General features: G+C 44.0%; 1 protein-coding gene across 1 annotated transcript in view; it reads right to left on the bottom strand.

Moving 5' to 3' along the window:
• LOC147032863 (riboflavin-binding protein-like) overlaps positions 1-15,612 on the bottom strand; it is a 34,630-nt gene that overhangs the window by 2,323 nt on the left and 16,695 nt on the right. The window lies entirely within an intron of this gene.

Here is a 15,612-nt window from a genome sequence, read left to right as displayed (position 1 = left end):
TGGGTAAACGACTGAAAGCAAAGGGTTGTGAGGTTATGTTTTCTGGTAGTCTCCCAAGAAGAGGAAATGGAATAGAATCTATGAGCGGAGCCATTTACGTTAACCTATGACTGGAAGAATGTTGTGGGGGGGGGGGGAGGTTTTGCTGTTAGGAAGCAGTGTGAATCATTTTGGGGGGCAGAGGGATCGGTGTTTCCAGGCAGATAATAAAGGATACAGTACAAATAAAACAGGAACACAATTATTCAGCACAATCGACAGTGATCAGACCAGGGACCATGACAGTAAAGAAGAGGAGAGTTAAGATGCCTCTAAGCAAGGGTTCTTTCACTCAGGGAGTAGTTCATGCATGGAATGGTCTCCCTGGAAAGACAGTAGCAGCAGAAACAGTGGATAAGTTTATAATTGGAATTAAATAGGTACCGAGAAGGATTGGTGAAAGAGGATTATAGGGGTATTGGTAGGACGAGTAAGTCACTCGGGTGATTGTGCGCATCTGTGCTGAGTGTGATGTCTGTGAGAGGATCTCCTCAAGGAATAGTGTGTGGTTGGTGTTGTATATTCTTCACCCCAAACCTTCTTCTCCCCCCCCCCATAAAAAAGTTGGACACCACTCCTTCACAATTCCATATGCAGGTGATGCATGACGTCATCGTTGGGTGTCGAAGGAAGGGAGTACTCAGTTTTTACTCTGTTTGTTTGTTTTCTTGTTTGTAGGCTATCCTTTGAGGTAGGAGGCTGAAATTTGGGGACAAAAGTAAAGATGTGCTTTGGCAAAAATAGTATTTTTAATTTTTTGAGTAATCCATTATTTGATAAATGACTTAATTATTATCCATCCATCAGGACCATACTCTGTGCAGAGTGTTGGTGCTGCCTAAGCAGTCTCCTTGGCTATTGGGGCCAATCCTGGACGGGTCGCCACTCTGACACAGGATATCAGCAAGCTGGCACTCATTTTGACGACCTCAGAAGGATGACAGGTTGAGTCAACCCCACCTGGTATTAATTCAACAGCAAAGGGGGATTTAAAACTCAGGATCCTCAGATCCCAAGCCCAACACCCGAACCATGAAGCCAACACCAGGCATAATTATTGTCGATTTATTAATTACTTATTTATTTTCTTTTTCATCCAGGCAATATCTCAAGCACCTTTTTGAGCGAGGAAGCTGATATTTGGACACGACGGTGAACAAGTGATTTGGCTATAAAGGTGTTTTTAATTTATTGATAAATCAATTCATCGATTAATTATTTAATTTTTCTATTCATTAATTTTCAAAAAGTTACAGATTGGAATGAAACAGTGGCGGTTTTGGTGTGCTATTAGCCAATTGATTGATAAATCAATTATTCTATGATTACAATTTATTAATTTTAATTATGCAATTAATCAAATAATAATCAATTAATTATTGCACACCGCTCCCTCCCAATTCTATCTCGCATTGCGGGGGATATATTATTTATATATTTGGCACGGGGGTGGAGTACTTTGAACGTACCTCTATTTGTTTATGTTATTTTTAACACCTTGGTGATGTTGTCCCTGAGCCCGCCACACTTTTCTCATGCAAATTACCCCCCCCCCCATACCTCCAATAAAATTAGGTCGTTAGCTTGACGGGATTATTTAATTTGGTGTTGGTGTCGATGATGACCCAAATAGCCTCCCCTTGCATCAAATTTCCTTGTTATAGCTTCATGGCAAGCACACCCGAAGCACGGCAGCGAGCGCCCCCCGAACCTGGCACCTCAGGCGGTTGCCTGCCCCTAAATCCGACCCTGCTTGCACATCATCCTGGTGTCCAGCACTCAACCTATCCCATCGCTTTGCTGACGGCAGTTGAACACAATAACCAATATATCTGACTATCTGATGTCTATAGGTGACGGACTGAATGCCAGACGCTAGGTGTCGGGATGACGGATTTGGAAAGATGGCGGTGCAGTAACACGGCGTGATGTCTGTGACATCATTACTTCTCGCGTCGGCTCAGTCTTTCCAATGGTGTGTTATTCATAACTCAATGAGAATTGCATTTTGCAACTTAAAGTGAAAATGAAAACACAGAGCGCTCATCCCTGGTAACATGAGGGAATATATAGTGTACACTAGACGACCCATGAACCCGTTGGGTTCCCGTTGTGACAGTGGTTGATGAAAAAATTCATTTCAAGAAAAAAAAAGAAAAAGATAGCTCCAGCGAACTATACCGCTGAGGTTGTTTGCATTGATCAAATAATCCTGAAGAGTACTTGACTGAATCGGGAATTGATTTTTTAATAATTTTTTTCGTTGCCTGATTTGAAAGAAACTTGATACTGCACACCACAGGCGAATGGTGAGTAAGGTGGCCCTAAAAATTTTGCGCTATTATGTACCGTTTTGGCTGTATTTCGGGAACATACATACATACATACAAGATGAGAGTTTTAGTAATATATTGATAGATAAAATTGTTTTTTGATGAATAAGTGAAATTTAGTGAGGATGAAGTTGAGCCATTCGAGTATCCTGCGTCGGAGTGGCGACCCGTCCAGGATTGTGCCCAATAGCCAAGGAGACTGCTTCGGCAGCACAGACGCTCTGTCCAGAGTCTGGTCCCAATGGAAGGAGTGATGGCGAATAAGTTTGTGTGTTACTAAAATAAACGCTGGGTTGTTAGCAGTAAACAAAATGTTTCAGGAATAAATTATTTTTGCAAATATTCACTGTCAATAAACTTTAATGTGCTCTAACATATATAAGTTATGTTGTTCAACTACCATCAGCGAAGCGCGTGTTGAATGTTGGTAACCATGGAAAACCATAGAATTGGGGAAATTATAATTTATGTTTGTTTGACTTCTATGCACTACTGGACCGCTGGACGAAATGAGTTGAAAACTGGTGGTTGTATTCAAGTGTGCACCAGAAGCTTTCAGCCTTAAAAAAAATCTATTCATGGAAGTTCGAAAACAGCCATGGAAGTGACAAACATCGTGAAGATCGACTTGCCAAAAAAAAAAGAATTCTAACTCCTGGAAGTTAGAGCTGCCATAACAAACTTGTGTTTCTACATTATGAGAAGTGTTTGTGTGTTTGACTTCAATGCAATCCTGAACTACTGACAGAATAAGTTGAAAATAACTCGTGGTTGTACTTGGGGTGTTGGTTTTAGGGGGAACATGCCAATTATCTCGGGTTAGCAGGATGGCCTGGAGGTACACACACTCGCCTCTGAGTCGTCTAGCTTGGGTTTGAATCCTGGCCCAGCTGCCTCACCATTGCTGCCTCACCCTGCCGACGAGACACGAGGATGACAGCGAAACCCTCATCCTCGTGTCTCGTAGGCAGAGTGAGGCAGCAATGTGTGTGCTGTCCTTCGAATGGACGTTAAACTGGGCTCCCCACCTGTAGGCATTAGTTGGTGGACATTGAAGATCTCACGGAGTCCTTCGCAAAAAGTAGGTCAGCTATTGCTGGCACCGTGAATAAATTACAAATTCCTGTCATAACCTACAGAGGGCATTACATCAGCGGCACATCCATGCCATCGGCCAATGATGCTACCCTCCAGCCTTGTGCTGCATATGAAAGAAGCAAATTCTTTCTATGTAAATGTATTGCACTATATATCAAATAGTGTCACCTGGTGGGAGCCGGTATTACAAGTCATAACAAGAAAAAGAGCAATCAGAGATTGCAGACCCTTGCCAGGACTTGTTATGTGGAGTGTTTGTGTAGTTTTGTGCAGTGTATTTTTTGTGGTGTTTGTGTACTGGTGTGTTACCTAATTATTAACAGACATAACTAGATCTGCCACTTTATAACTGCTGGCAGTGATGATTGGGTACCAAGACGTCCCGCTTTGATGCAACCCCGCTTTGAACGGACACCTGAGCCTGACCCATGACGTTTATTATTATTCACTTGAATTCAGAATGGGATTAAAATACATTAAATTCAAAACAAGTGGAATACCTAACACTGTGGGTAAAGTATTGCATTGGAGTGATCAGAAGGAACCCGAACAAGCAAAAAGCAAAGATGAAGTCATTAGGAGGAACCTGAGTAGGATTCAGGTTTTAGCTACCACTCCTCTACCCTCAAACCCATCAAGCAGCAGCCAAGTGAGCCTTATTCCAAAAAGATCAAAAAGAACCAGATTTTAAAAAAAATTAAAATAATTCTGGCTGCCAGCCAATGCATCCAATCAGGTTGAAATTTAATATTCCACATCACTACTAGATAATAATTTGGAAATTTCACGTCAATCGCGGAAGAGGTTCAAGAGAAATAATCTTTTTGACCATTGAATTTCATTGAATTTTCATTAAATCCAATGTGGCTGCCAGACCACGTGACCTATCAATTATTCGTGAACACACTGGTATCCCAAGGCTTGTGGAACATTTGTATGAAGCTTCCTCTAGATCTGTCCAGTCGTTTCAGAGGAGAAGATTATTAAAGATTTAAGGGTAAATCCAATATGGCTGCCAAACCATGTGACTGACATGATCAATTTTTTCTGTGGACCAATTTATCCCAAGATGACCCTCAAGAATTTTCATACTGATTGGATGTAGCATTCTATGTATGCAATTATGACGTCATAACGAAGGCACCTATGACATCATACAAAATCAATATTATTCCCCATGAGGAGTACTTGCCATGTGCGAAGCTTCAAGTTTTTTCCATGGTGCGGTTTCAGAGATACAGGGGTGCAAATTTTTCCTTTTTTCCAACATGGCTGCCACACCACGTGGCCTATGACTTCATAATTAGAATTAAAACATTCCACATGAGTCGTCACTCCAATGGTGAAAATTTCCTGTCAATTGGATTTCCAGAGAAAAAGACGAAAGTTCTGTGCGAACGAACAAACGGACCCAAATGCAATACCCTCTCCTTTGGCGAGGTCAATAAAATCTGCCATTTCTTTGCACTCGTACGTGCCCGTAAAAATAAAATAAAATAAAATAAATAATATTAATAATAATAATAATAATAATAATAATAATAATAAATAAATAAACCACACAGGTTGGGCCATTGTGTTTATCTATAAATGCGCATAAGAAATCGAGAAATTATTAGAATACACGAAGTCATCACTCTCCGGAAGCCCGTACGTTGTAACCCGTAATGGGGAACGCGGCTGGGGTTCTCTTCCCCATCGGCCACGCCCACGCAACAACGTGTCTTCCCATTGGTTGGTAAATAAATGGCCATAACTTGGGAAGCACTTGTCCGATTAATATCAAATCTTGAAAAGGCACATACTCAGGTCCCCAGCAATATACCTGGCAAGTTTCAATTATATCGGACCAGAGGTTGTCGAGAAACAGCGGTCACACACACACACACACACACACACACACACACACACACACACACACACACACACACACACACAGACACACACACACAGAGATTGCTGGAATTATAGATAGATGAAAACCATACACGTCAGAGAAGTGGTGCGGACGGTTTCTTTAGTAATATTTTGAATCTACTGCAATTTTATCACTTTCTCTAACAAGGAGTTAATACTCCACAGTGCCTTCAGAAAGTACTCACACCATTTGACCTTTATCACATTTTGTTGTGTTACAGCCAGAATTTTAAATGGGTTCAATTTCAATTTTTTGTGACTGATCCATACAAAATACCCCATAATGACAAAGTGAAAACATGTTTTTTGAAATTTGTACAAATTAATTCAAAATTAAAAGTTGAAATGTCTTCCATCAATAAGTATTCAACCCCTGAGTCAATACTTTGTGGAAGCGCCTTTGGTAGTGATTACAGCTTCGAATCTTCTTGGGTATGTCTGTATCAGCTTTGCACATCTGGATTTGGGGATTTTCTCGAATTCTCCCTTGCAGATTTGCTCAAGGTCTGTCAAGTTGGATGGGGAACGTCGGTGAACAGCAATCTTCAAATATTTCCACAGATTCTCAGTGGGATTCAAGTCTAGACTTTGGCGAGGACACTTAACAATTTTCACATTCTTGTTCTGAAGCCATTTCAGTATTAATTTGGTTGTATGCTTGGGGTCATTGTCCTGTTAGAATGTAAATCTTTGCCACAGTCTTAGGTCTTTTGCACTCTGAAGCAGGTTGTCAAATAAGGATTTGCCTGTATTTGGCTCCATTCAATGTTCCCTCCATCCTTACAAGTCTTCCAATCCCTGCTGTTGAAAAGCATCCCCATAGCATGATGCTGCCATGACCATGCTTCATGGTAGGGATGGTTTTGGATGGGTGATGAGCTGTGCTCGGTTTCCACCAGACGTAATGCTTTGCATTCAGGCCAAAGAGTTCAATTTTCACACAGTCGTTTTTTTTTCCCCCACACATTGTCGAAACTCACATGAGAGCTAACACAAAAAGCACAACAGGGGGCAGGAGACAAGAGGAACATGAAAGGGAAGGACAAAACAGTAGGGAACAGAGACATTAGGAGATCTGTGGAAGGGAGAGGGATGGAACGGGGAAAACGGGGTATAAAACATGGATACCACAGGAACTTTCGGGAAGGAGGGCAGGGAATTTGAAGGAGGTGGGTTTGGGGTGGATTAACGGGGGGAAAAAGATCATGGTTTTGGATGGGCGAAGATAAGAGGTGGTGTTAAACAGCTGTTTTGAATCGTCATTTTGGTAGTTTTAGTGATTCGTGATTTTGGTAGTTTTACCAGAAGGGGGTTGCTGGCGGACCTTTAGCGCCCTGAGGAAATATGAGGGGGGGGACGTATTGCAGACAGAACAAGGGGGGGCAAGACCAGAGAGGAGACGGTAGAAGACAGAAAGACCACCAACCTGCCTGCTGTGAGAGAGTGAGAGGCCCAAAGACTCAGCCTCATCGCAGGAGATATCAATGATGCGAAATGCCTTGGTTTCCAGAGCGTGAAGCTGAGAAAGGTGAGAGGCAGGGGCACCAGCCCAGAGGGGAGAGCAGTACTCCATCAGGCTGTGGAAAAAAGCTTTGTATGTGGTCATGAGCTCAGGTGAGCCGAGGAAGGATTTTGCACAATGGAGGATGCCCAGTCGGCGACTGCATTGGAGGCCAGCTTGGAAATGTGGCTTTCCCAGGAAAGATCTTGGTAGATAGTGAGACCCAGATGCTTGAATGAAAAGACTTCTTCCAGAGGACTGTTGAGAAGGTGGATGGGGGGGGGGGCAAACAGTCCTTTTTGAGAGGCATAGTGAGAGTGTGAGTTTTGTCAGGATTGAAAGACATGTTCCACGTGTTGCACCAGTTTGTGATTTTATCCAGATCTACAGAGAGCGAAGAAGCTGCTGTTTAATGGTCTAAGGGATGACCTATGGTACAGCATAGGGTGGAGTCATCAGCAAAGAGATAAAGAGGATTTTCCAGAGAGTCGGAGAGATCATTGATTAAAACCAGAAAAAGAACAGGGCCCAGAACGCTACCTTGAGGAACTCCAGCCTGGACAGGAAGAGGGGATGAAAGAACTCCATTTAGGGCCACACGTTGACTGCGACAGGAGAGGAAATCTGCAAGCCATGAGTGGAGATGGCCTTGGATACTACAGGAAGAGAGTTTGTTGAGTAGGTCAGGGTGCCAGACCGTGTTAAAAGCACGTGATATGTGCAGGGATACGGCTCGGATTTCCTGTCTGGCATTGAAGACTTCCATCCATTGTTTGGAGAGCAGGAGAAGCAAATCCAGGGTAGAGTAACCTGGTCTGAAACCAAATTGATGATCGCAAATCAAGCCATTGGAGAAGAGGAAGGATTTAATGTCTGAAGCGATGATGGATTCCATAACCTTGCTGATGATTGGGAGAAGGCCGATTGATCTGTAGTTGCATGATCTGTTTTTGCACCTTTTTATGCAGGGCAGTAATGTTTGCTGATTTCCAAGCAGATGGCAGATGACCTTGAGCAAATGAGAGGGTGAATAGAACAGAGAGAGGGTGGGCAAGAGCAGAGGAGCAGTTTTTTTAGGACACGTGGGCTGATGCCGTCTGGATCGGTTGCAGAATCTGAGTCAAGGTTTGACAGCAAACTCTCCACCTTGTTAGGAGAAAAGGACACAGAGTCCAGGGTCAGCTGGGTGCGACTGGATAAGGTGGGTACAGCAAGCAATGGGTTTCGGACACAAGATTTAGCTGCAAACACCGAGTTTAGCATTCAGCCTTTTCACGTGCGTTATCAGCAGCACGGCGATTTGAGGTAAGGAAGGGGATGGAGGGGGAACATACACCAGAAACAGATTTGATTTGATGCCACGAGGACTTGGAGGAGGGAAAGAGCTTTGAGAGTTCAGACTTGAGATTAAAAAGATGTTGTTTTCTGGCTCTCCTGAGGGTAGATACACACTTGTTCCAAGCTTTATGGAAGGGACGAAGATTACCCTCAGTTGTGTTTGCTTTCCATGAGGCAAAGGCAAGGTGTTTCAGGATAACTTCCTCGCTACAAGCTTCAGTGTACCATGTGCAGGAGGAAGGGTAGGACAACTCAAGATGAGAGGGGATAAATCTGTGAGAGAGAGAGAGAGAGAGAGAGAGAGAGAGAGAGAGAGAGAGAGAGAGAGAGAGAGAGAGAGAGAGAGAGAGAGAGAGAGAGAGATAGAGATAGAGATAGAGATAGAGATAGAGATAGAGATAGAGATAGAGATAGAGATAGAGATAGAGATAGAGATAGAGATAGAGATAGAGATAGAGATAGAGATAGATTCTCTGAAAGAATTCCCAGGACGAATTGATGTTGAAGAAAGTAGCAACAGGAGACCAGTCTATAACTTTGAAGGCTGCTCGGAGACCCTGCCAGTCGGCCTGAGTGAAATGCCAGACTCGACGGTGCTGGGGTGGTTCTGTAATAACAGCCAGAGAGATGTCCACTTTGACAAGGACGTGGTCAGAAGAACCGATTGGAGCGGAGTAAGAGCAGCAGATATTGTCAGGGAAATTTGTCAAAATCAGATCCAGAATAGATGGAGTACCATTGGTTGAGATCCGGGTTGGGAAGTTATCAGATTGAGTCAGTCCCAATGAGTCGCAAAGTCTTTTGCTGAAGTGCCATGACAGGTGAGAGAGGTACCTACACCCAGCCAACTGGAATGATGACAATTGAAGTCGCCACATATGAGGAAGAGAAAGTTCAGATGAGAGGATAGAAGTTGGTCCATGTTTTCTGACAGTGAAGTGTAAATGGAGTCATCACTGTTTGGTGGATGGGACAATACACTTATAAACATGAGGTAGGAGTGGAGGGGAAGCCATGCCAGAGGTATTCCTGGGAGTGTGGGGGAGTAATGGCAATGTATGGAGAGTGAGGAATAGAGTTCTTGATGAAGAGAGCAACTCCTCCACCAGGACGAGGCTCAGGTCTGTTATACTGGAGGTCAGGTCAGGTCAGGTATGGGAGCATGCGCCAGAGCAGCACGTCGCTGCATCCACTTTCGCCGGTACTCCAGGGGCCTCTGTCTGGCCATCCCCCATGCAGATGCCTGGACCATCCCCATCTCCTTGAGATGCTGATCAAGCTGCTGCAACCACGAGGCACGTGGTCGGCCCATTGGCCTCCTCCACTCACGAGACTCCCTCGCTGAGAGAATCTGGTGAGCAGGATCAGCGTCAGGAAAATGAGCCACATGTCCATACAGCTGCAGCTGACGTTCACGTACTAAGCAGGTAACAAATCTCATTTGAGTCTCTCTCAGTAACCACTCGTTGGACACAAAGTCCGACCAGCGATAGCCAAGGCTTCTCTGAAGAGACCTGGTACTAAAGGAATTAAGTCTCCATCTCAGATCCTTGGTCAGAGTCAAAGTCTCACATCCATAGAGCAAGACTGGAAGCATCAAGGACCTGAAGACTCGGACTTTCATCCTCCCGCACAGGTACTGACAGCGCTACCCCCCCCCCCCCCATTATCCAGTGAATCCATGACTGCCCAGGCCCGACCCAGACGTCTATATACCTCTGACTCACAGACGGCAGAGACATGAATGTCATTGCCAAGGTAAGTGAATCTCTCCACGACCTCAACATTCTCACCCCAAACAAACACAGACAGGACAGCAGCATCCAAGATGTCATTGAAAGCCTGGATCTTAGTTTTGACCCAGGATACCCGTAATCCCAACCGCTCCGACTCCTCATTCAGCACCTCGAGGGCCCCCAAAAGGATATCTAAAGTCTCCGCAAAGATGACTGCATCATCTGCGAAAATCAAGGTCAGAGATCTTGGCATTCCCAAACGATGCACCGCAGCTTTATCTCTCGGACATCCTCCCTAGAATCCAGTCCATACAAGTGCTGAAAAGTGTGGGGGCCAGTACACACCCCTGACAAACTCCAGTAACAACTGGAAATAAGTCAGAGATGGTACCACCACATCTCACAGCACTCTCAGTACCAGAGTGGAGTTCAGACATCAGATCGATTAGTTTTGGTGGCACTCCACAAAGACCAAGAATCCTCCAGAGGGCATCCCGATTCACTGAATCGAACGCTTTACAGAGATCAACATAGGCTGCAAGCAGCCCCTGCCGAAACTCTCGTGTGCGTTCGGTGAGGACACGAAGTGCAAGGATACGGTCAATCGTTGACCTCTTTGGTGTAAAGCCTGACTGCTCTGGACGCTGGTGCTCAAGCAGATGGTGGCGAACCCTATCAAGAATTATCTGAGCAAAGACCTTGCTCGGCACTGAGAGCAGCTTCACCACTCGGTAGTTGTTGCAGTCTTGGCGATCACCCTTCCCTTTCCAGAGAGGGACAACAAGGCCCCTCTTCCAGTCAGTTGGGATGATGCCTGTGTTCCACGCAGAGCACAGAACTGCATGCAATGACATGAGTGCAGCATTTCCACCAGCCTTGAGAAGTTCAGCCTGGATGCCACAGATCCCTGGAGCTTTACCCCATTTCAACCAGTTATCCGCAGCCTGTGTTTCAACAAGCGAAGGTGGACCACAGTTGATTGGAAGGTCAGCAACCGGGATTGTAACACCATTGACGTCCAACTCGACAGCTGGGGGATCAGCCTGGTGCAACCGCTCAAAGTAACAGACCCAGCGGGCCTTCACTTCAGACTCCTCTGTCAAGAGCCTACCACTCTCTACTTTAACTGCAATACACTGAGGGATGGGTTTGGATGAACGCAATGCGCAAATTCCCCTGTAAGCAGGACAAGAATCCCTTGTCCAGGGGTGATGCTCTAACCCTCACAGATTCCTCGCACATAGGCCTCCTTGTCCACCCTCAGTGCACATACAGTTTTATGCCTCAGCTCCCTAAACAGCTCAGCTCTGCCATTCAGCCTGGCCCTGCGACTCTGGTCAATGGTATCCAGTGTCCCTTGAGAGAAAATTCTTCTTTGCCCTGCGGTGAGTTCTAAGACATCCACTGGCAACATCAAGGACGGTGGTCTTGAAGGCACTCCACAACTCTTCAGGATCCTCTAAAGCACCCAGACTCCTCAAATCTCCACTCAGCCTGTTTGCAAACTCCTCAGCTACCCTCTCATTCCTGACCTTGCCAACATACAGCCTAAGCCAGTGGTCAGTATTGAGGAACTGAGCACTCCGGTAAACCCTGCAGCTTTGGATCATCCTCCAGTGACCATCAACGAGGACATGGTCAATCTCCTTTGCCACACCACCAGCGTTGGAATACCAAGTCCAGCGATGAGCTTGTGGGCGCTGAAACCATGAACCAGCCACCCTAAGTCCATGACTTCTTGCAAAGTCAAGGAACTTAGTGCTATTCTGGTTCATAGTTCCTGACCCATGGGGACCAACACACACCTCATAACCGTCCCTATCAGTTCCAGTCGATGCATTGAAATCCCCCAAGACTAGAAGTGTATCTCGTCTGGGGCACTGATCAACCACAGACTCGAGTGTGGCGTAGAATGCATCCTCAACAGTAATTTCACTCGCCTCAGTCGGAGCATAAACAGAGACCAGGGAAATGACACCGAAGGAGTGACGAATCCTTAATCTCATAATACGCTCGTTGACCGGTGTTACCTCAATTATCATTGGAGTCAGCTTATTGGACACAGCTACAGCAAATCCTTGGGTATGGTAACCATCAGAGCGACCAGACCAATAGTAGGTGTAACCACCTGTGGTAACTCACGTGATATCACGTGATACCACGTGATACAGTAAACCCAATCACGTGATACAGCACACCACCCACCATGATCTCGCCACTATCCGGTCTCCGTACCTCAGAGAGAGCTGCAATACCAATGTCCAAACGCTTGAGCTCAGATGATAACAGAGACAGGTGATCATCCTCTCTTAGGGATAGGAAATTCCAGGCACCCACCCGAAGGGACCACCTCAGGTTAACCCAAGGAGACCGTCGTCTGGTGGACGACACCTCAGCACCACTCCGACACACTTTCCCGCAATCTGACCCAGGGATGTTACCTTGTGAAAGGGTGCTGAGACTGTTGTCCTTCTGGCATGTTCTCCCTTCTTAACCAAGGACCTCTGTAGTTAAGTCAGGGTGGTCATTGAGTTCTTGGTCACCTCTCTGACCAAGGTCCTTCTTGCCCAGTTGCTCGATTTGGTCGGACACCAGCTGAAGGAAGAGTCTGGGTAGTTCCATATTCTTTCCATTTCCTAATGATGGAGCTCACTGTGCTCTTGGGAACTTTCAAAACTCTAGAAATTGTTTTCTCCCCTTCCCCAGATCTACGCTTCCTCCCAATTCTATCTCGGAGCTCCACAGACAGTTCCTCGGACTTCATGGTGGAGTTTCTACTCTGACATGCACTGTCAACTGTGAGACCTTTTATAGAAAGGTGTGTTCCTTTCTAAATCATGTCCATCAATTGAATTGGCCGTAGGTGGACTCCAATCAAGTTGTTGAGACATCACAAGGATGATCAAAGGAAATTGGATGCACCTGAGCTCAATTTGGAGTGTCATAGCAAAGGGGTTGAATACTTATTGACGTGGGATATTTCAGCTTTTAATTAATCTGTAAAAATTTCTTAAAACATGTTTCGCTTTGTCATGATGTGCTATTTTGTGTAGATCGGGGAAATTATTTAAAAATCGAATCCATTTTAAATTCAGGTTGTGACACAACAAAATATGACAAAAGTCAAGGGGTGTGAATACTTTCTGAAAGCACTGTAGGTCTCCCACGTTCTGTGTGGTATGTGGAATCGATCTGTGCCATATGAAAGCTAAATATTGCACGGTTTTTGAAATATCACAGACACAAAAGTACATGGATGGATGATCGGTCGGTTATGGATGGATGATCGGTCAGTTGCTCGGTCGGTTGGTTGGACGGAGCTCATTTTCATATCTCCATCTCCGAACTTGTCGAATGGGTGGGGGACAAAAATGGGATTGCAACATCAATGCACAGGTCCGAGATTTTACACACCAGTATGGTCATGTTGTTCGGACAGACAAAAACAATCAACAAAATATATTTTACCAAAAAGAACCAGAGCCAGAAGTAAATTTAAAATTTGAAAGACAAACGATGGATGCTGTGAGATTTGAGCACAAGTTTTCCCACTTCAGAATTATGGGTGTCTTGAACATTAAAGTTTTACATCAACAAACAATTCCAACCCTCCTCCACCCTCCTCCTCAAAATGCTGTCTGTTGTCGTATGACATCAGTAAACAATGAAAGATTTTACAAATTTGTCACCTTCAAAACATCTCATATCAAGCTGAGTTTAAGTTCCACTCAACATAATGGTTTGCTTTTATCCAAGCTCTTTGTTTTACAATTAAGTTGTTACAAAAGCAAAATATACATACTTGTACTTGCACGTTGTATAAACTTGCACGTTGTGTAAACATATGAACCGTGCCTCCCCATTGCACCAGGTTGCTCACCTGCATTTGATTTTTCATTTATTTATATTTTCATTTATGGATTCTTTCCGACGGTTCTGCGATTTTTCCCGGTGTATCGGCTTCAATGTCCATCGGCACTAAAATTACCATACTTCCCTATTGTCTCTGGTCTCTCACCTGCATTTTTTAAAAAAATTCATTTATTTATATTTTCATTCATGGATGTTGTCCAACGATTCTGTGATTTTTCCCAGTGTACCGGCTTCGACGTCAATCGGCACGCAAAATTTTAGTTTCCTACGTCACCCAAAAGGTTCCGATCTTTAATATCAATCAGTGAGTGAGTGAGTGAGTGAGTGAGTGAGTCAGTGGTTAGAAAGAGTTTATATTATCAGATAAAAGCCCATCAAAAATGATGGGTTGGAATTATTTTATTCAAAATATTCAGACTCGACGATATATTGTGTCGTAGCAAGAAGTGTTATTTTAAAACATTGCATGTTCAAATGTCACCCTATTTTCTTTAAAACATTGCATGTGCAAATGTTACCCTATTTTCTTTATCTTCTGGGACTTTTCATTTGGACGGTACAGCCTTGTGAGCGTGCCAAAATCTGAAGCCTCGGCCTTGTGTCAGGTGTGCTTGTATCTTCTTTATTTATTCGAAATCCTATGGACGTAAATGAGCACTCGTTTTACTCTGCACCTGTTGCACATCATGTGCAGCGAATTTTTCCTCCCTATGCCTTGTATATATTGTTTGTTAAACGTTTCTGTGCACCACCCTTGATGTGCAGTTGCAAGTCACCATTTCCAATAGAAGAGACTAATTACTCTTTCATTAAAAAAAAAACGTTTTTCCAGTTTTCTTTTTTAATCCTGAAAAATAGACAGTGTTCATAGCGACCACACAGTCGTGTTAAAAAATTGCCTTTTGAAACCCCCACTTAAATCGTCCTTATGAAGGGGGACACACAAATACACAAATACATTCTGTTTTACTTCGGTAGATGTTTAAGTTTATGGGTCTTTGTAAAAGATCAATGAAGTCTCATCTAATGACTTTTACTAACAAAACCTGCATTGAAACTGGCACATAAAACATTGAGGGCAAGGCAAACTTTTCCATCAAGCTAAGTCATCCAGATACGATAAAGTCCCAAATCTGAATGGCAATAAACTCATTGTGGGTTAGAAATGCACATATGAAAATATAAAAGTTGGTCACTAAGGTTGTGGCCGAACATATAAGTGGAAAATAAAGCCAATTTCTATACAAGAATCTAGGCTGATGGAGGTAGCTCCTCCATAAGGACAGCGTGTTTACAGACTACCAAAGGGCATGGAGGTGGAGGAAGAGGGAGAAGTATGGACACACTTTGGACATGCATGGGTGAGTGTATGTGGTATTTTTGAAAGACTCGAGTAAGGCGGATGAGAAAACAGACAGGGAGAATATGTAGATGAATGAATGTAGGTGGTGAACAAGCCTGGACTTTAGGATGGTGAGCAGGTGAGAGTTAAATATCAAGTTAAATGCATGAATGAATAAGAGGAGGGAAGAATTAAGTATAATGTCAGCCATTGACTTTTTATTCCTGGATACAAACTTACTGATCACATCAAAGCAATCATGAAAATCCAACAATTATTACAATATTTAATTGCCTTTATTACTGGGTGGAAGATGGCAGGATGACCTCGAGGTACGCACACTCACCTCTAAGCTGTTGAGCCTGTGTTTGAATCTCAAACCAACTATAAACTGTTACCCTGGTGTTTCACAGGCAGGGTGATTTATCAATGTAT

Source organism: Eptatretus burgeri, chromosome 2 (genome assembly GCF_056783735.1).
Source record: "Eptatretus burgeri isolate ZD-2024b chromosome 2, Ebu_testis_v1, whole genome shotgun sequence".
Taxonomy (NCBI): Eukaryota; Metazoa; Chordata; class Myxini; order Myxiniformes; family Myxinidae; genus Eptatretus; species Eptatretus burgeri.
The sequence above is the reverse complement of the archived record's forward strand: the minus strand, read 5'-3'. Positions and strand labels throughout refer to the sequence as shown.